The sequence below is a fragment of the Argiope bruennichi genome, chromosome 5 (assembly GCF_947563725.1).
Source record: "Argiope bruennichi chromosome 5, qqArgBrue1.1, whole genome shotgun sequence".
NCBI classification, from domain to species: domain Eukaryota; kingdom Metazoa; phylum Arthropoda; class Arachnida; order Araneae; family Araneidae; genus Argiope; species Argiope bruennichi.
Window position 1 is genome coordinate 47062857 of NC_079155.1, and position 22602 is coordinate 47085458.

The 22602-nt window shown below is 29.3% G+C and overlaps 1 long non-coding RNA gene across 1 annotated transcript in view; it reads left to right on the forward strand.

Moving 5' to 3' along the window:
• The window catches only part of LOC129969340 (uncharacterized), a 67870-nt gene extending 45369 nt beyond the window's left edge, over positions 1–22501 (forward strand). The window contains exon 3 of the long non-coding RNA XR_008784495.1: positions 22198–22501. This is a non-coding gene — a long non-coding RNA (uncharacterized LOC129969340). The remainder of the gene's footprint in view (positions 1–22197) is intronic.
• The last annotated feature ends 101 nt before the right edge of the window (positions 22502–22602 follow it).

The window sequence follows — 22602 nt, forward strand, 5'->3', positions numbered from 1 at the left end:
CACAAAGACGCTGTGGTAACTGCATATACTGTGGTTGCATATACTGTGTGGCTGCATATACCGTCGCTAATACTGTGGTTGTTGCTAATTCGTTATTTCAACTGCTACTATGGGCAAAACTTTTGATTTAGACGCATTTGATATTGGATAAATAGTAGGCTTTCGACGTATAGGCATTCAATTTCCGAAGCCGTTAGAGAACTAGGATTTTCAAGGTCGGCAGTGTCAAGAATATACCGAGAGCATACGGATGGTGGGGAAAAATAACTAACGATGACTATAAATAACTTAGCTCAAACTGCTAAGGACAAATAGTCCTGAACGAGCTTCAGCTATACGGCTCAATCGTATTGTACAGTGAAGCCAAACATTTGTCCAAATTACCACCCAGCTGAATCAGTGCGCCAATCATACAATCGGTAAACAGACCATGTAATTGCCGCTTCATCGTATGGGCTTCTTGAGCTGTAGAACCACAAGAGTGTCAATACTCAATGCATGCCACCGGGTTGCATGTCTCGCCTGGGCAAGATAAGACAGAAAATGGACTCTGGAGGACTAGAAACAAGTAGCATTGAGTGAAACTCTCGATTCTGACAGTGTAACGCCAAAGGGAGGTTGAAAATATGGCATGAGACTCTTGGATCCTGCATAACAGGTTGGAACTGTACAAAACCATAACTGCTGAATGGTGGTCTGAGTTGTTTCCTCTTGACGGTGTCTGGGATTTTGGCACTTGCGCTAGCTGCGCTCAATGCGATTTAGTACTAGGTGAGCGATCACCTCCATCTATTTATGCTGTACTGTCATTCACACAGGAATAGAGTGTCCCAGAAAGACTACTGCACTTCACACAGGCCCTGGTTGGCTACTGCTTGGTTGGATAATCATTCCTCTGAATTCTCTGTCATGAATTGGCCACCTAACAACTCAAAATTCAGCCTACATTGAGCAAATTCCGGATGTTGTGGAAAAAGCTATGAAAGCACATCTCACTACTCTCTACGTCAGAGATCCTTACTGAATTATGCCCAGATCTAACTGATGTTTTACAAACCATTCCCATGGAACCTTTCGCAAACTTGTTGATTTCTTTGTCTCCCCGTGTGGCAAATATTATCAAGGTAAGATGAGATCTAACTGGCTATTAACTTACTAACTCTATTTCAGTAACACTTCAGCGAAATATTATGCACAAATGTGGATGTACCATGCAATCATGAGTCATTCTAAGTAAATAAATAATCAAATAAATAAATTCGCAATTTAGCTAAATAAAACTTGAAATAAATTATTAACACGTTGATTAAGTTAAAAATGAATTGTAATTATTAAAACTATAATTATTAATAAATGAGAGATGTCATAATGTGCTTGAATCCACCACTGCAAATAGTCAATTGTCTGGTAACCCTATAACTTTGGGAGGGGGAGCAACTACATATACCGGATAGTAAAATTTTGTATTTTTTTATTATTTACAAAAGTCGTGTACTTGAATGTATTCAAATAAAAACAAAGTTTAGTTTAAATTCCGAACATTAAACTTAGGATTCGCTTGTAAATCAGTGTGACTTATTAATTATCATTATTATTGGAATTGGCTACTTTGGATTCACAAATTACTAGACCTGGCAGACTGATATTAGAATATTTAGAATCAAGATAAAAATGGTTCTGTCATTGAGAAAAAAATTTTTATAGGCACGATAATAATACTTTTTCACTCTTGAAAGTGAACCACAATTAATGTTTATTATTTCCAATAATTTTAATATTCGTTTTTTTAAAGATTGCGTATATAGAAATTAAATCTATATCAATGAAAAATATTTAGTTTTTTTTTTTCCTTTAAAAGTGGAGAGAAAATCAAAAAGAAGAGACCTGGAAATTTGCATTGTATTTGAGCACTTACAAGGCGTTAGCACTTACAATTTAATATGGCGTTAATTGTGTTCACGAATGGACCGACCGACTGACAAATTTCCAGAAATTAACTTTTCAGACTAGAGGAAGTCTAAAAGGTGAAATCTCCCTGAAACGTTGAGATCGAATTTTTCAACAATTCAATTACAACATTTGTTTACGAGAAAGTAAAAATAAGTGCAATTTATATTATATACATGCTAAACGAATTTAAGTGAATGAAGAATAAAGGGCATTGCTTTTTAAAATGGCAAATTTTGGGGATGAACAACTTAGAGAGAAACTCAATTGCCTTCAATAGAATACTAATGAAATGGTTGCATCAAAATGAGAACACTCTATAAGTAAATGCTAAGCAGATATGTAACATTTGCATACACCACAGACAGGTTTTGATTCTCTCAATAACAAGTGTCTACGTGTAAGATGAGTATGATCTATGCATATCGAATAATTTGTTGGATAGCTTGGACCGAAATTCAGTGGGAGGTTGATGACATGAAATGAATCACCTGTCTGAAGGTTTCAACATATCTGTCCATGTAAATGCGGTGTGTAAACACTTTGTCATTTAAATTCATGCCAATGAGCAATCTAGCTGAATTAAGTTACTGATTAGTCATTGAAGAAAATTAAAGAAATTACAACATGATGAATAAGTTTTGAACTCGTTTTCTTTTCTTATTGTCTTCATATCATTCCTTTTTGGGATTTTATGATTTTTGATTATATTCGAAGTGCAAGGGCGTCACCATGGACTGGTATATTATTCATTGTTTACTTCCATGACAATATACAGAAACTTAATTAATCTCGATTGATTTAGCATACTCCAAACTAATAGATTAAAAATATCTTTATTGGAACCAAGGCTCTCTATATTTCTAAAATATTTCTATATTTCTAAAAATTTCTATAAACCTTGATGTCATACATTAACACATTTCTATCTCCATTTGATAGAGATTTACTGATAAAATTCTTTTTAAATATAAATTTAATAATTTTTTTTTCTGTTTTAGCAATACACAATAATTTTTTTGTCTGAATTAAGAATTATCGATTTTTTCGGCCTTCAAATGATATTAGCATATATTAAAGAATTTAGTCAGTTCCGGATTGTTATTTAAGCTCTGGTCAAAATTTATATTTTGTTCTATAAATGGTTTCAACGATCAGATTTTGATGCATTTAATAACATCCTTATTTAGGAATTTGAATGGTATAGTCAGATATTTTTTCTAAGCTCAGGAGAAAGCGTAAGATTTAATTTCTGCCTTATTGCTCCTATATAAAAAAATATCTTGCTTTTATGCTTTTATCATGCTGTTTATTTATGAGAAAATAAATAATATTTAAATTTTTAAAAGCTAATTAAATTTAAATTAGAAAAGAGTGTTTAAAAAATTGCCTTTCTTGACTTGCCATATTTAATTAAAAAATAGCAATTCACTGTTGTAGTTTCTTTAAAGATTATTAATTTCCGTTGATTTTAGACTTCGAACTATCATTAGCGTCAACAATAAGCGTGACCATAAACTTCACTATTTGATTCTCATTCTGAAATCTTGAATTTTGAAGTCAAAAGATATGTTCATTTCAGAAAATTGATATTCCACTTTTAAACCTTCTATCTCCTTTAAATGCTAACAGGTTTGCTTTGGGTCAATTCATTTTATTTCCATTTACAAAGAAGCAAAAATTTTCTTCAATTAACAGCAGTCAATGAGTTTTAAAATTTTACATGCCTTTCATGTAACAATTATATTTGGTGTTTTTTTTCCCCTCAAGAATGAGTATGACTGAATTTGTAAAAGAGAAGAAAAAGAATATGCATTGTTAAAGAAAATATATCTCTATAAATGCAACTTTCGCAAATATATTTTTTTTCTTAAAAGGTGAATTTATTGTCATTATTTGAAGGTTTTATATTTGTTTATCCAGGAAGAGTAATAACTGATGAGAGTCGAATTTCCACAACTTTTTCCGAGAATTCCAATTTCACATTTCAAAAATATTTCGAAAATATTCATTTGTTATTGTTTTTGTTTCGCTCATACAAAGACATTCTGGAAGCAATCAAAAACTTTACGTTTGGTTTGAATTTTCTGAAAAAATATTTTTTGAATTATCTTGTAACATATTTATATTTGTAAATACATGATGATGTAAAATAAATTAATTTTTAAATTTTTCATTGATATTTATTTTCATAGTTTATATGACCTGATCAGCATAAATGAGCGATGAATTCTAATATTTTATAAAATAAAAAATGCAGTTTGAATCATTGATATGAATCAATCTGATGGTGAATGAATCCTTGCATATATTAAAATTTCATATCTCAAATTAGTTAAAACCATTATCGAATCGAATATTGATAATCATTGCAAATTTCAAAATTCGAAGAAATTAATATTTTTTTTTCATTATATCAACTTTTTTATCATTAAGTAAACGATTCAACTGACCATCCTAATTGCAGTAAATGGTAATTCAATAAATATTAATAGAATAATTTGTTTTGTTAACATTTTAATTAACTGAAACTTATTTTAAGAATCATAGAACATAGTGAGCTTGTTAAGTTTATCAGAACTTACAATAGGAATGTGTTACGCCATGCATTCGTTGTTTAAGAATGAAAAATGATATTTCCGTCATAAAAGATCATCTTTCATCTTTACTGATATCTGAGGATTTATCTTAAAGGAGTCCTGGGGAATAAATGGCTTAGACGTAAACAAGCAGAATTGGATAAGATGTTCATATGCTCTTAGACAATCTGTTTCAACTCTCTAATTTCCGAAACTTTTGATTGATTTTTAATTTGATTTTCACATAATCAGTTTTTAAGTAACAGATGTAATTACATAACGAAGTATCTAAATATTTAGTTGAAGTTTGCCTACAGAGAGTTAAAACAAATGCCTCACGTATAAATAAAGAGAATTAGATTTAAGAGTAATTTCAAGCATAATAATAAAAATTACACAATTTAAAAAAAATACAAATTAAATACTTTAATACAAAAAATTCTCAAAACTTTTTTTCTTGTGAGTTTTTCAGGCAAGTGCGAAAATAATTGGATATATAAGCGAATTCGGACATCTACGAAGAAATCCTGAGAACTGTCTCCAGAAATTTAAATGATATTTTATTTTAATTCGAATAAGAACATGATCTTAGTAAATCTAACGAAAGCGTGCAATTTTACTACCCTGAAAATAAGTTAAAAAATCTCGTGGCCTCTCAGCATTTGCCTGTTTGACAATTTAGCTATAAAAACAAGAGCATCGGAATCACCCTCATTTACTATTTTCCCTTCAACAAATTTCTTTTGGGGGATACCTGAAACGTAATGTGTATATCTCTAGACCATTAATAAGCGTCGAGTTAAGGGCCAATGAAAAAGAATGAGCAAAATTGGTAATGCCGCTCGGTATTATTAGCTGTGACTGAAAAATGACCAACAATTCGTACACTTCCAACATCATAGGCAAGGAGGCGCTTGGTCTCCATGTGGAAATACCATCAGAAATTTCCAGCTTCTCGCAATATTGCAATGTAGGGTACCTTTACTCTTCTTTTCACATTTTCAAATTTGCAGATATTTTTTTTAAAAAAATGTGGATTTTGTAAAAGATAAATAACGCTGATAGAAAATTTGACTTATTTATTCTGATGATTTTAGAAAACGATTCCAGACATTTTTATTGTTTTATTTTTAGTGCAGTCTTTATTTTTATTACAGAATTCTGACATTTTCTACGAAAAATGCGAAAATAAACTTGTCGAAAAAAACTCCTAGAATATTAATCTAATCAGGATATCAGAAACCAATATAATAAAAAATCCACTATGCATGTATAAATTTCTCTCGTATATGGTTAAAAGCATTTTTTTAAAAAGATTCTTAGGATTTTGAGATAAGGAAAAAATTAACTTCCTTAAATTATTGACAATTTTGAGCCTCTGGTAGTGATATCTAGGTCGCATGTCCTGTCTGTCCTTTCCTAATTAGACACAGAAATGAACGACTGTCTGACACAAAACTCAATTGAGAATAATCTGTTCATTCGGCTCTTGACCAGCGGTGATGAAATTCTATATTTGATTAATGAAATTAAACTGTAAAAATTTGATGCATGCTTACTAATCGTTTAATAATAGTTATCTAAAATTGTATGCAGTTTTTGGAGGTCCTATAATGAGAAAGTCATGCGATTTGTTTTTATTATCATGATGTAATTTTAATTTATTTTACATTCTTCCAAAAGGTATTTGTAAGAACGATTATTTGTTGGAGTTAAATACATGCACAAATAATATATTTTTTTCCATCAACAATGAAGTGAATTCTATTTTTCCATCAATAATGATGTGAAAGTGCATACATTGAGTGCATATGCGAGAGAGTGAGAAAATATATGGAAGAATGAAATAGCAAATCTCAGCGAAATTTTTTAATTTTTCCTTCCTGCTGCTCATATTCCTTCACATAGAAGACAGATCGGTGCAGCTGTTTTGTCTACTGGTAACTTGAGTGATACGAGAATGGAATGGATTTGAGGCTTTCACAAAATAGATGCTGTAAAACTTTGAGAAATGAATTTTAGATGACATAATAAAATAAAAAATTAAATGCAGTCGGCTCGATTTTGTTTTTTAGTATTATTTGTGGAAGCTTGATTGAATTTTAATATTTCTAAATACAAATAACTGATAAATTTAATAAAAATTTAGAATATTTCAGTTTTATTTTAAAATCGTGCAATTTGTAAAACTATCAGTGTAAAAATAATCTCAATTCGTGTATTATGAGCTTTAAATAACTAAAACTCGAAAGGGAATTTCAAAAAAAACCCCCTTAAAAATAATTATAATTATTCATAAACTTTTTTAAAATCTTCTGAAAAATATTCATTTTTTAAAAAAATGTGTTATAGTTTTGTTCATCCAAATTAAATAGGTTCTTAAAAATCTAAAAAAGAACTCAAAATATAGAAATCCAGGTCTAATGATTTTGACCTGATGCTACTTTAACAAACTTTACCATATTATAATTTTTTTAAATACAATATTAAAATGTGTTAATTAAAACGTAAGTTTTATTTATAAATATATTAAATATTTATAAACGTATTCTGTGTAAAATCTTCCAAAAATAGCAGGTTATTTTCATATACAGTAGACTCCCGATTATCCGCTGGCGGGTTATCCGCGCCTGCCGCACTAAGTTTTTTTTTTTTTTTTTTTTTTGCTTTCAAGCAAAGAGAAAATTATTCCAACGCAAGAAGCAAACACAAATGACTGATTTCTTCAAAAAGGTGTAGTTTTACAGTCATGCTTTTGTAATTACATAATACATTACAGTATTAAAGCAGTACATATGTATTAATTTTTCTGTGTATCCTTGACGCCTCTCGTAAGTACAAAGCACTTTTCTGTTTTCATTAACAAAATGCATTTTAGGTGAGTTTTGAGTGATATATTAAAATAGTAAGCATTAGTTAAACATTTCCTGCTGTTTATTTTACGTTTTATTGTACATAAAACCATTTTTCAAAGTTGGAATGACTGCTTTTTCTTTTGCTATACCCGTTTTTAGCTTTTTTCGGATTATCCGCGATTTTTGTAATCCGCGCCGGCCGCGCCACCCAATTCCGCGGATAATCGGGAGTGTACTGTATATGATTTAAAGCCACAAGTTTATTTTTTATGAAAACGTCTTGCTTGCCTTCTCACATTTTTTTAACCAGTACATTCTAAAGAGTCTTACAGTTCTTAAAGATTCTTACAGTTTTTCTATTACATTAATTTTTTGGAGTATTTTTAGTGTCTAAACGTGTAATTGATCAGTGACTATTGACGTTTTGATTTTAATTTGTGTGTTTCAAATTTAAAAGCGTTTTTGGTTAGGGTATTCGATTTTATTATTACGAACTTATCAATAGTATCGATTGTTCAGTGACGATTATAATAATGGGATAATGTTCAGTGGAAAAATCGATACTCAGTGTGAAATGAACCTAAATTGTTGTAATAGTTTAATTCCAAGGCTTATCATTCAAGATTTCAATAATTTCATATATTTTTTTGAAGTTTTGAATGTTTCTAATTCTAGGCGGAAAAAACAACAACACAAATACAAATAATATAAGTGAACTGTTAAATAATGATTGTCAATAAACAGATATTAAAGAATTTCTTTAGTTAATTTTTTGAAATCAATTATAATTAGTGTTAGAAGTAGGTATTTTTCTTTTCCCTTCACGTGATAAAAAAAAAATTATTGATTTTATCCAATTCGGTTGTTGCTATCAATCGGTTAATATTATCAAAATTCTTGTCCCAGAATGATCACATTAACAGCAACTATTGTGGCATAAAAATATACATGTTCGCAGAGTTTTAACTTACAAGTTTTTATTCCTTTTGAATAAAAATAATATGCATATTTTAAATTAGTTTATTTATTTGTCCTGCATTTCCACCCACTTTTCAGGAAAATATTGCATCCATTTTTATTTATTGTGATATTTGCATTCGTGTTAGCGCTTCTTCTAGTAAAAATGTTACTCATTTTTTTATAAGAATGTTATTGTAACTAGAATTAAAAATGCTCTTGTAACTGTAGAAATTTGTTAAAATATCTCTTAAGTATAATGGGCATTACTGAATTGACGGCTTTAAATAATAATAAAAATTGAGATGGCATAAAACTCTTAACCTTAGTTGATATGTTCGTATAATATCGTATAGACGCATCAAGTTTATGAGCCCCAAACAAAACTCGACATTGATAAATTATTCATTGTAAAAGTAATTAAAAAGATTTTTAGGGAATTTCAATCGAGAATGTTGGCTAAAGGAAAAGAAATTGTTTTCACCATATCTCGTGTGAGAAACTTAAGTCATAATCTCGACAGTGGAAATCCCGACTAATAACATAAAATCATATCAGCACTGAAATAAGTTTTGCAAGGTACTAGTATAAATTTTCAAAGGATAATCAAAGATTAAAACGAAGGTTTAAAAAATTCATTCTATAATACTGAAAGAAGATAAAGAACCTTACTGCATATATTTAAATGACACATTTACACTGACACATAGCGAGCAAAACAACCAATATATTTCATCACAGGTTGATTGTCATCACCATTTACAATAGTAATAATTTCCGACTTCTATCGTCATCTATCTTTTTATAACCTTTTGTTTCTGCAAAGAATGCATTCAACTTCACCAATATCATGCTGCTATTCGTATTTAAAAATTTCTGTGTTTTTATAAACATATGTGCATGAGATTAAGAAAGAGAGATATAAGAAGAAATGGTGAATTTTGTTCCGTTATTTCTTCTTTTGAATGACTGGTACAAGATGAAACCCTGGTCTGTATCGGAACTTTGGACAGAGGAGCTTTCAGTCCTACATGAATACAGTTATGCGAAATATCCATATGGAAATATCAAGCAAATCGAGAAAAGAATAAGTTAGATATTTTTATTTTTATTGTTGCTTTCAAGAATGATGTTTCCATTATAAATGGACATAGCATTGTCTCTTTGTAACAGAAATGGCAATGGTATATCTGTATTAATGAGCTGCTATATAGAATACCTTGAACCGAACTCTTTTTTTTTTTTTAAGCTCGCTAGTGATATGTATAAAAAAATCATTCAGCGTTTCAATAAATATGCCAATTGAATTTTATTTGAGACTATATTCATTTTTTATGCGGATTATACACAGAATTCATGCCTTTTGTCATATAATTGAATACACTTCTTTTGATGCACTTATTTCGAATGGTTTTTGCACATATTTTTTTTATTCAGAATGTAATTATTAAAGTAAATATTTCAGTACATGTGAGGAATACGTTGCAACATGAAATTTAAAAAAATGAATCTTGTCTTTAATGGCTGACGTATTAAGCCTAAATGTAGTTTTACCGCTAATTTGTTACTTGTTATTCCTCGATATTTGGGACATTATGAGCACGGACGAAATAATCTCTAGAAGATTCTGAGCGATTTTCTCAACCATGCTGACCGGACCATAGATACTCCATTTAGGTGACTCATGAGTTAAACCAGTTATTTACGATCACTCAGAGCCACGCAAGTTGGATAGCTACATGTCAAATTCAATCGTTAATGTGATAACCTGTGGTGGTAACATTACAAGCCAGATAACAACTTCCGGAGAGGAGAGTACTCTTTTGTCTAGTGGTTATGTTACTCGGCTATGAACCCTAACGTTGCGAATTCGAACCTCAAAAACCCGCACATTGGTGACCCTGGTTCTGAACAACCGCATCCTTTGTTCTGCTGTCGTGGCTCCATCTACCGGCAGCAACCACTCACACACGCTCGCCGTCGCTCGCCATAACGCTTGGCGCGATAAACTCTACCGACTCACTGGTGGGGGACTATTGTGGTGGTAACATTACAAGCCAGATAACAACTTCCGGAGAGGCGAGTACTCTTTTGTCTAGTGGTTATGTTACTCTGTTATGAACTCTAACGTTGCGAGTTCGAACCTCAACCCGCACAAACCCGTTAGAATTGGCGAGGCGTAGAGAGAAAGTTTAGATTTCTCATCTATTCCAATTTCTGTTGTTCCATTTGTAATGTGATCTCAGCCAATGCGGGTGGAGAAGGAAAGGCTCGGAGAGCGTGAAATGGAAGGGAATAACCGATATTATAGAGTTTAATATATAGAGTGAGCACAGAATGTTGCACAATATTGTAGAATAGTGGACGATATTATATTTTATTATTCAATATTTAACCATATTATATAATATTTAGACTATTGTTTAATACCATACATTATTGTTATAATATATATCTTCTATTGGAGTGGTCGTAAAGTTTTAACCTAATTACAAAAAATAATTGCAAAAGAACCACTAAATATAATTCTGCAAAATTTTCATTAGTGAAATGCCATGTTTTAAATTTTTTTATAGTTCAACAGATAGCACAGCTTATTCAAGAACAATGATTTTATATTCGATTGTTACCAAACAACGGGAAAAGTTCCATATACTCAAATAGTTCAATATATATATATATATATATATATATATATATATATATATATATATATATATAGTTCAATATGAATTCGAATTGGCCAATACTGTTCATTTCGGTTACATAAAGAACAGAGTATTTGTAACGTCAGTTGAAGATATTAATGCATGCATAATTAAGATAATATATTATGCGTCTAGTATGCCAGCTGAAATGTTGGACAATATTTGACAATAATCAGAATACAATCTTAACATTTTTCTAACGACCAAGAATACTCACATAGAAATTTATTAACGTAAGCAGTTTTATTAAAGAATTCGTACTTAAAATACATTAAAAGAACTATATACCAGATTGCTGCCATTTATTTACAATAATATTTTGTAAGAAGTTATAACCAACTGGTATTTATCTCATTCATATACTAATTCATAATTTCGTATCTGTGCTTATGTATCCTATTTGGGACGTATCCTCTTTTATTGTTATTTCAATCCAAGTCAAACTACAAAGGGTACCTAAGAGGTAGAAGCATGTCCTAGTGATTTCTGCCTTCAAAATTAATCAATATTTTGACTTTATTTAAGAAATAAAGGACAAACTTTATGTCATTCGATTAATGAATAAAAAAGTAGTCTAATATATATATAAATTTTTCAGACGACAAATTTTTTAAAAATTAATTCTAATTATCGTTTTAATATTGTTTTTGTATAAGCTGTTTACTCATTGCTAAACAAGAAGGATGATTCAAGACTATTTATTTTATACCAAAATAGATTCGTTATATTTCTGAAGCCTTGATTAAAAAGGATCAAGGACTATTTAAATTAATCTGGGATCTTTTATCAATCACCACTGCCTATGTTGGTACAGTTCAAGTATATATAATCAACCCTGAAATAAAAAATGAGTGATATTAATCGATTTAGATAAAGTTCCAAGAATTCAGTTTATAGAATTTTTAACATTACTTAAACGCTTACATAGGAAATAATTTATTTCTGATAATTTCAAACTGTGGAATCCTTATGATAAATTTCAATCTACTTAATTCCATTAGAATATCTGTAGTCCGGTCGATTTGGGCTTTTTTACCTGCATGATAGCAGTTCTATTGATTTAGAGTTGTTGAATTGATTATTCGAAACAGACTTTAATTTCGCATACAGATATGTTATCGGATAAGGGGAAATGGAAGGTTTTAATGCCATTTTTTGTATTTAAATAAAAATTATTAATCTCAGATGAAAAAATTTAAATTAAAAAAATGTAAGAATTTAAAAGACATGTACAATGAACTATAAAATATGATGATAGTTTAATGAGATCAGTTTAATGAAAAAAGTGTTAATTTGAAAAAAATATTTGTTATTTTCAAATATATATATATATATATATATATATATTATAATGTGATAGAAATTTTTGGAATTCCACGTAAATTTGTGTTACATAGAAGTGAATAGCTGGTAAAAATTTCAGATGAATGTTTCCATTAGTTTTTGAAAAGTTGAATTTTAATGGAGAAATAAACAAGGCCTCCAAATCTGCCTATTAATCCTTTTTTTATCAATCACAATTTGAGTACTGAACAAAAATGCTGTCTTAAAAGTGGTGCTTTACAATGTCAAATATCATAATGGTCAATTTTCAAATAAATAAAATAAAATTTGAAGCTAACATTTTGTCTCAGTTTTCTAACCTCAATTCAGCTTTTGAAGGCCATTATATTAGCGAGTCTTATTTTTTGTAATTATTTTTCGAAAATCAATCGCTATAAAATAGAACTTTTTCTTTTTCAAATTTAATTTTTTTATTTCTCACTTAGAGGTATTTCTAAACTACACTTTCCACCCAACAAAATCTTAATTTTTCAATAAATAAATAAAATAAAATCATTTATTTTAGTTAGTTTAGCAGTTTTTGATCTGCAAATTTCACCAGTTATTCTCTTCTACATGCCATGTATTTAAGCACAATTCCAAAAATTTCGCTCAAATTCAAATTAAAAAAATTCAGTTAGCACATTAAAAAAGTTTACAGCTGATCTAATTAAGCTGCCATTACAAATTGTTACACATTATATAGGTCTTTTTAATACGTATTACTTTTTAGTTGAAACTTTTCCTTTATGATTAATAGCTTTTTATTTAAACGTTTAAAACCGGTATTGGAACATTTATCTCTCTTACCGGGTAACATATCCAGGTGCTAACTTAGAGGCCTGTTTTGTATAACCAATAAAATTGCTGTTATGTATTCCCCCCTCCCTCGTATTATTAATATAACTGAGAATATTTTTTAAATTTAAAGCAATGTAAACATAGTATATATGCGGTAATACATTCTGAAGTTATTGGTGAAAACATTAAAATTACCTTTAATCTTTATTTAGAAATATAATTACATTTTTTTAGAAACTTCTTCCTTAGGGAGCGCTTAATACCCCAAAAATAACTATGCACCAAATTTAGTAGCTCTAGTTTCTGCCCTGTTCCGAAATTTCTGTTGTTAAATAAATTCAACAAAATTTGGGGAATATGTCCATTGCATATAAACTTTCTCGCAGTAATGGAATTACAAAGAGGACTCAAATCATTTCATACAAATTGAATTATTCTTTTTCATTTAATTTTCATGACCATTGTGTGGCAGAGAGAACAATTTTTTTCTTTTTCTGAATTCGCGATTTGAGATAGATCATTGTTATGGTCAAATAAAAGGATTTAATTTTGAAGAAGAATAGGAAGGTAGCAAACAATTTTCGTTAATATTGCAAGGAATTTTTTTAAACTTATATTTATTATTATTATTATTTTATTATTTTTTTTTTGCTGTTTTTCTAGAAATTACTAACTTAAGCAGAAACGGATTTATGTATTTAAAGACCCGTAAATTGTCGATCCTAAGCTTGATGAATAGAATAAGCTTTACTCACTGACCGTAGATTTAAATATATAATTTTGGATGAAGTATGTCGACAGAAGATTTATTTGTCTGTTATACTTGTATATGTGAACACGCAAATATAAAAACGTAACTAGGTTCATAGATGAAATTTGGTATTTGTTTTTATCCCTAAATCTAGATTTGTATCAAATATTAGGCCAAAGTTTTGGCTGCCTGGCAATTGGTCTATTCGTGTATATGTGAACATGATTACATAAATTTGCAAGAAGTTAGACATATAGAATTTAATTCACTATTGCATCCTTTAGAATTTTTCTTGAAACAAATAATGTATATCTCACTTTTCTTATCTTAAGTAAAATTTTATACGATTTCGCTCTATAAAGACCTTGCTTGTCCCTATCTTTTTACATTCAATGGCTGATTAAATGGTTTTTCTGTTTAGTTTAGTTTAATTATATTAATGTCCCACAATACTGTTTTGAATCAGCCTCTTAATTTTGAGCTATGTCAGATAGCGAAGACAACTCTTCAGTTGCCATACCACTCTCCATAATATTCAGAACACCAATGAATTTCTTCGGTTCAATCAGTAACCTTGATGTCATAGGTATATTTCAAAACCCATAAACTCCCTCCCATTTGTATATGCGATCCCTCTCGAATGGGTAAACGCAGAGAAAAAAATGCAGTTTCAAATGGGTTAATTGCTTCATTAGCCGTTTAAGACATTCATTGAGGACTTTTTCAGTTCATATTGTGTTTTAACTGCCTTTTTCTCTCGTTCCTCTTATATTTTAAAAGGTTGTTTAACTGTAAACTTTATCTTGTGTCTTTTCTTATAGTTAAGTAAAAATAATAATTCAACTACAGCAATAATTACTAAAATTTTGAACTGTTTTTATTTCGTATTTCGATTTAATTAACTAAAAATATTTTGTTGTCATTGAATAGAGCAATTCGAAGACTACAATTCTTTTGTAATATACAAAATTTTAATCTCGTGTATGTAGTACATCAAAAGCTCTGGGGAAAATATGGAGGATTAAATGTCTGCTGTGAATTTGAAAACTCTAAAACAAATTTGTGAGGAAAACTGTTATCAGGAACTTTGTCTCATCGTGTGTTAAACTCAGTAGCTGAAAATGCATTAAGCTAGTGGGTTGAAATTCGGCAGATGATTTTATCATCAGATTTTTAAATATAATTCTTAAATATAATTCAAATTAAATAAAATTCTGGAATAAATTATACAAAGAGTTGAATTCCAGTCGATCAATGTATCCATGATAATCTTTGAGCACAATATCTGAAAAATCACAGGTAGCTAATTGAATGGAATTTATTATGAGGTTTTCGCCTCTAATTTATAAATAAGTAACAGTTTTGTCCTCAATGAATGAAAGAAAAAATACAAGATGTAAATAAAACTTTCTTCGTTATGTTACGAAACTAAATACAAATCAGTGTTATATTTAGGTTATGTAAGGCTACAATACCAGGTTTACAGGTTATCTTAGGTTTGGGAGGGTCTTGACTCCCCTTCTCCAAACCTTAGACAGTATCTTATAGTATGGAATAAATGCTACCATAAAGTTCGTCGCATTTGTGCAGTACAATGATTGTTTGTTTTAAAAATAATAATTTTGATTGAACCTGGTTAAATAAAAGAATCAAATAAATTGATTTACTTTTTATAATCCATATTTTTATAGTCTTACATACCCAATCTAAAAAATATTTATATTTTTTCACTCATGAACAGTTAATTCATCTTTGGAAACTCTCACGCCAATCATTGTTATGAAGATTAAGCGCAATACAAGCTATGTAGTCGAGTCAAGACACTGTGTCTGTAAAAGAGTACTATACGTTATTAATTATCAAAGTTGTAATATAAACTATATGCATATATATATATAAAAAAAGAGATTATTAGATGGTCAAAGTTTGGGACAAATTAAATATTGAAAATTGACAACCATAGAAACTTTAAATAATGATTTGCATTAATACTTTCTTCCATTTCCTATGAAATTTATTAACAAAAGTTTGAAAATATTACCTCTAATTTTGTGTAAATCATACTTCATAAAAAGTTTGAAAATAAAATCATACATCGTATGACGGCACAATATAATTCCAAATGCATTGTTTTCGGGCAGTTTGATATATATATATATATATATTATTGATTCATCACTCTCTCCAAAAAATTTCTGTACTCAAGACTATTCTTGAGCATGACCTCTCCTCCCCCTAAAAAAATATCGGTCTGTATCCTTTCCCGCACAAAGTGCCATATTATGTAAGTATACTAGAAAGATGAGAGAACACCTCTACTTCTTGAATGTTTTCCTTCTTGCAGTTATAATTTTGTAATGTTCCTGAATGAAAATTTGCTACAGAACTACGTGAATCTAAAAAACAACTTCCGAAACGATATTAGAGTTATAAGATACACAATTCATTTCATTTGTTAAGATACATATGGAACAAACTATTTGTTCCATTATTATATTCCGTTATAGTATTGCAAACTAACTAAAATCATATTTGCAACAATAAAATTAATCAAATCTCTCTTCTTCAAACTATATTCAAAATAAGATGAAAATTGTGGATTTGGAGAAAAATAATATAAAAAGAATGGATCCTGTTTGGAAGATATTAGGAATTCGTAAAAAGATCTAAGATGTCAGAAATTATTAATTGCATCTTATGCAAATGGGTAATTTACGATATTTCGTAACATATTTTTCTTGCTTAATAGTTGTAATTAATCATTTCGCCTTTTCCAGTTATTTTTATGAATTTCTACCTAAAAAAATCGTTGGGTTGTTCTGACTTGAAGTTAATATGTTGTATAACTGAACGTCTTTCAAATTGTTATCGTCGGATAAGAATTCAGGGTGTCTACTGAATTCCTATTGCAAATCTGTGTTATTGGTATTTATTTAAATTACAATATTACCCCGGTCTTACAATCCCATCGTTTATTGGATTTTTTTTGTTGGTTCCCCCGATTTTTTATATTCACAATATATTCAAAACAATGTTCACAATATGTACATTTATGAAATTTATTTCCCGCCTTTAATATCACTCAAGCTAGTCCGAACGAGGCTGGGGAGGTGGAGGAAGCAGCGGGAGCAGTCTCTCCGAAATACACTCGCATTCTCTGTAATAAATGTACTTGTTCTATTATTAATCATGTGCAGTAGTTACGAGGGAGACTATTAGCCTGCGATCTTTGACGATTGTTTGCTGGGATGCTGTTAATGCGAAAGTACCAAAAAAAAAAAAAAAAAAAAAAATGTATATTTTGGGTGCATTCTTTCCAACTAATTAAAACCAAAATTTGACACAGAATACAATTGTAATAAAAAAATCATATATTAAATTTCACATATTTAAGTCATTGCCTTTTTCGAATTATCATGTTTACATACTTACGAAAGTTCAGATATACAGATGATCAAATTTGATTCCAAATTTCTAAAGTATTATTTAGATGTTAAATCTAGTAACAAATTTTATTCATCTAGCTCCCCTGATTTTGTAAATTATTGTGTTAATTTATCCTTGGATAACTCGATAAGCGGATTTCTTCATCATAAATTTCATTCAAACTTTAGTAGAAATCTGGATTACATGTACAGAACCATATACCAAATTTCATCAAGCCAGTACGTTTTTTGTTCACAGTTTGTACGTCCTTGTGCATAGACAGACACAATTCCAAAAATATGTTTTCCGAACTCGGGGAGAGCTGAAGCTAGGAGATTCATCAAAAATCTCGGGCCTGTATTGTTACAATATTTTCTATTTTTATACAAGGAAAAAAAAAAAAAAAAAAAAAAAAAAATCGAAATAAAATTATTGTGTAAACAGTTAGAAATACTTCAAGTAACCATGTCGTTATCTGTGGTGAGATGTGAAAATAATTTCGATAGTCTTCATTATAAAAGACAAATAGAGAGCATAAGGAATAAGATGTGGGTGCAGAAATCTGTTTTGGATTGTATATTTCAGTAGAAATTAGTAATCGTGTTTGCTCCTGGAATAAATATCTACTGTCCATTTTAAGATTCTGAAACTCTGCGCATTGTGCAAGTGTCAGGAGGCTTTTGAATGCACTTATTTCATTTAAAAAAGGGTGAGAGGAAAGATGAAAAGTAAAGATGTTTGCATTTAGTAATAAAGATTATGCGTGGTATTAGGAAGCTCATCTTTCTGAGTACCACCCTTTAACGAAAAACAATCGTCGGAAAGTGTTTCTCTGGGGATTCTGAAACAAAAAGCATTAATATTTTAAATTCAATACTTGTTTTTAAACATTCTAATGTTTCATGCAGAGAAAGAAGATTTATTGCATCTTAAGTAAATCTATACAAGTACTATTAAAGATAATAATATCCCAAAAGAATATTTGTCTTTTGTCCTACGCAAATAAGTGGTGTAAAATCAAAGTAATGTCAAGAATTAATTGATATTAAATATTTATTTAAAGTAATAAAATAAGAAAAAGAATACCAAATAATATTAATTCTATCCACATTTGTGAATTGTTTACCTCTTTTTTCAAAAGCATCTTTATCTATGAAAAAAAAAACCCTCCCTCAGTCTATGCATTGCCGCTATTTATAGCCACATTTCCTCTGGTTGCTTGAAAATTGTAAAAGTCCGATAATATAATATTTACTAAATTTTAATTATATTATATTGGTAAATTAGTCATTTTCAATTAATTTCAGTCATTGCATTTGAATAGGACCGAATTAAGTTCCGTAGGGGCCGCTAGTTACTGAAATTTTTGGGGCCCCCTTTCGCCTTCCAAAATCAGATTACAAAAAGGATTTTAATGGAATGCCTATAAAAACAATGTGTGTTTATGTTTTTGAAATAACCATATACTAATAAAATGTGACGAGGAGCAAAAATTCGTACCATGGCCCAGGCGAAATCGACCTTTGCTAAGAGAATTCTGAAGAATGAGGATGAAAAATCATATCCTATCTTGGTAGCTACTTATCATAGCTACACCACTGAGTATGACAGTAGACACAGTTACATCGAGCTTTACATAATCTTATGTTCATTAACATTCGTTTACTTCCTCTTAAGAAATTGTACTGTGGATATTGGTAACTAAATTGCAAAAACACATTTGATGTGTTTTATGAATTGATTCCATAAAAAAGTGAAGTCTAAATTCCAATTAGATATTGTGAAATTCATCGCACCCTTTAAATGAAAAAGAGGGAACAGTTTTAAATGCACACTTTTTAATTGATTTAAAAATTTATTTCAATTATTTTCTCCTTTTTTAGCTTATAATTTATTAAAAACATTGTGCAGTACAGAATTTATTTTTCTTTTTTAAATGTTGAATGAGGTAATTTTTATGTCTTTTTCTATTTTCGATTCCTGATAGAGAATCAAAAATCGACAATAGAAGTCTATTAACTGCAATCTTTAAATATCAAAATAGTGCGTTATCATCAGAAATTCACAAATGTGCAATATTTCAAATCTTTAGTATATCAGAAAATGACTGAATAATTGATTGCGGAAATCCACCTTTTCAAACATGAAAACAAGTCAAGTTTAACAAAATATTTAAAAACCAATAATATTTAATGAATTAGGATTTTTTAAAAATAATTATTTATAGTAGTTGAAACAAGAGTGCCATAATTTTTGTATTTTATTCTTCTTCATTTTTATACATGTACAAAGACATAAGAATATAAAATGTAAGTAGTTTGATCAATATTTCAAAAAAGCATGCTTAGAAAAAAAATCTAGTATTGAAATACTGATCAAATAAGCATTAAGATTAATTTTCCTTAACATTTTACTGATTTTGATGTAGTTTTGAAAATTTGTCATTAAAATAACCATCCTTTGAAAAATGCGCATAACCTGATATTAAATAAGCATTTGTTATATGCATAGGTCAGGGGTGTTTGTGGGACCCCAAAAAATCCCCGGAAACTTTTACGGACTTACTACCGACATTTTGGAGTTTCGAGAAGGGGGGGGGGAGAAATGAAAAATTACGATTATGAAGTATTGAATGACCTAATTATAAAAGTTCAATGAATTACTTTTTTTGCAAAATTAAGACCTTTGAACCCAGGTCACGTGATCGCACATCTGGTCGAACGAAGTCTCTCCCTTTTTTTTCTGCCGCGCCTACTTGCCGAAAAGAATCCAGAAGAGAATGTCCGAGAACCGGGGGAATGAGTCATAACTCGCAATAAGGAAAGAACAAAAAAGAAGTTTTTTCCCCCTTTTCACGCATTATCACTGCCTTTGGAGAAAGAAAGGAAAAGTTTTTACCCCACACACTGACCTTGCGTTTTCTGCTTTCAAAGCAAACAAAATTACCCAGATCAAAATAAATAATTCATTATTATTCCTACTTCCTTTTGAACGACGATCCCCGGAATTTCCGGGTATCCAAGTTCAAAATCCCCGGAATTCCGGGGTTTCCCCGGAGCACAAACACCCCTGATAGGTTGAAAACTATCATTTTATAATGAAAAATGTTATTCAGTTACTAAAATAAAGAACAGCATGAATAAGACTGACATGATTAATTTAAAGATGAAACTTTTTCCCCTTAATTTGATTGATTTTATTTATAAATTTAAAAAATGGAAAATTTGTTTAAACATTTTTTTATTATATGATAATCAAGAATGAAGATTTATTTTTCACTCAATTGTTTACTATTGTTTTACTCCTTTCCCCTATTACAAAAACTAACAGTCAATATTTAGGAAAAAGTGCCATAAAAGATACATTTAATTTCCCTGCTTTACTGATTTAAAGCATCAGATTTTCATCTGGAACAGAAATATTGTGTATTAGGGTATTTCACCAAATTTTATACTTTTCATTTGACAATTACAATGCTAAAAACAGTTATTCTTTTGTTTTCAGTAAATTTTACTAAACCAATATACTTTAAAATGTATTATTTTTTTTCTTCAAATTAACAATTACTAATTATTTAATATAATATGAGATTTCATTACCACAATGGTCAACAATAAAACATGCACAGTTCTAGGTTAAAAAAAACATGCATTTAATTTCAATAACTGAATATTTTGCTTATGATTTAAGCATAACTTTTCAACAACATAAGCATCAATTTAGAACTGCAGCTATTTTTCTAGTCTAATGATATATATATACATATATATTTACAAATAAGATGGAATTAATTTTTAATAATTTATTCAGTTATGATAATGAACATGTATGGAAAAAACATAGTATTTTGCTTCGTGAAATATCAGCCCAAAGAAATAACTAAACCATACATACATTATTACATATTTTCATAACAATGAAAATATATAGTAATGCAGTAAACACTATACAGCAAAATAAATCCATAAGCATTGTATAATGAAAAGTATGGCAGGCCATTATAACATTTACATTCATTTTACAAGTATAATTACTTATGTACATTTATTGAATTGCGATTTTGTCCAATTATTTAATTTCAACACATTAATGATTCTAATATTATGATAAACAAAATAATATTGAAAACAAAATAACCTGAAATGAAGCTTGACATCTACACTGCTTTCTGAGTGGAAGATTTAAATATGTAATATTATGTTAAATACTTTCCAGTTATATATGATGGTAAGGGCAAAAAATTAATATTTTGACGCTAATGTCAGTTAGTATTGCTGCATCATAAATAGTAATTAGCTTTTTAATTACAGTTTAATATTTGTAGTTTGAAGTAGTTTCATTTCATTTTGCAAGAATGATTAGATGTGCCCTACAGTTTTCCATATTAATTTTTAAATATTTCCAACAATTTTAATAATGCTATTGGTAGACTATCAATAAAAATCTAGTATGGGAAATGCATTGGAGAATTTTGGTTTGGGCCTTTAGAAAGAATGCATATTTGATTTTATAAATAATTTCTGAAACTTTATATATCTGATTTAAAATTATTTGGAAATGCCATTATTCTTTTAGAAAAAGTGTTTTGAATATACCAATTCTCTCTCTCTCTTTTTTTTAACTTTAAGGATAGACAAATTACTGTAAGAGTGAAATCCTAACAGTTAAATGTTACAACATCTATAACACACATAATATCTTTAAATAAAAAAGGTAAATGTTAGTGACAAGACATTCCGCCATATTGTCACTGATTAGATGCAAACCAAGCAAATGCTAATATAACTTTCTTTCTGATAATTTATTTTTGTTTATATAAAATAAAATTTAATTAGATGTCTTTTTTGTAGGAGCAGAAGATTACAAAAGTGGTGTCCCTGTCCTAAGTACTAGCGCCGCAGGAGTGTGGTTTAAATGTCACCCCTGCAGCCTTGGTGCTTAACACAGGACATTCTAAGAACTACTAGATACATCTGGATCTCAAGAAATGGTTCACAATAACCTGTTATCATGTGGAAATCTTTATACACTTAATATATAAAAGATGAATATAATAGAAAAATTACCATATTTATTATAAAAATGTTAAATATAAATATTGAGTGTATACCAATTAATATTCATTTGTTTGAAATTCTAATTCTTGGATTAATAAATCTGCTATGAACTGCAATAATCTCATCATAATTTTATTTATTTTTTTACTTACACAATGACAGAAAACTAAATGTGAGAAAAATATTTAGAATACAAAA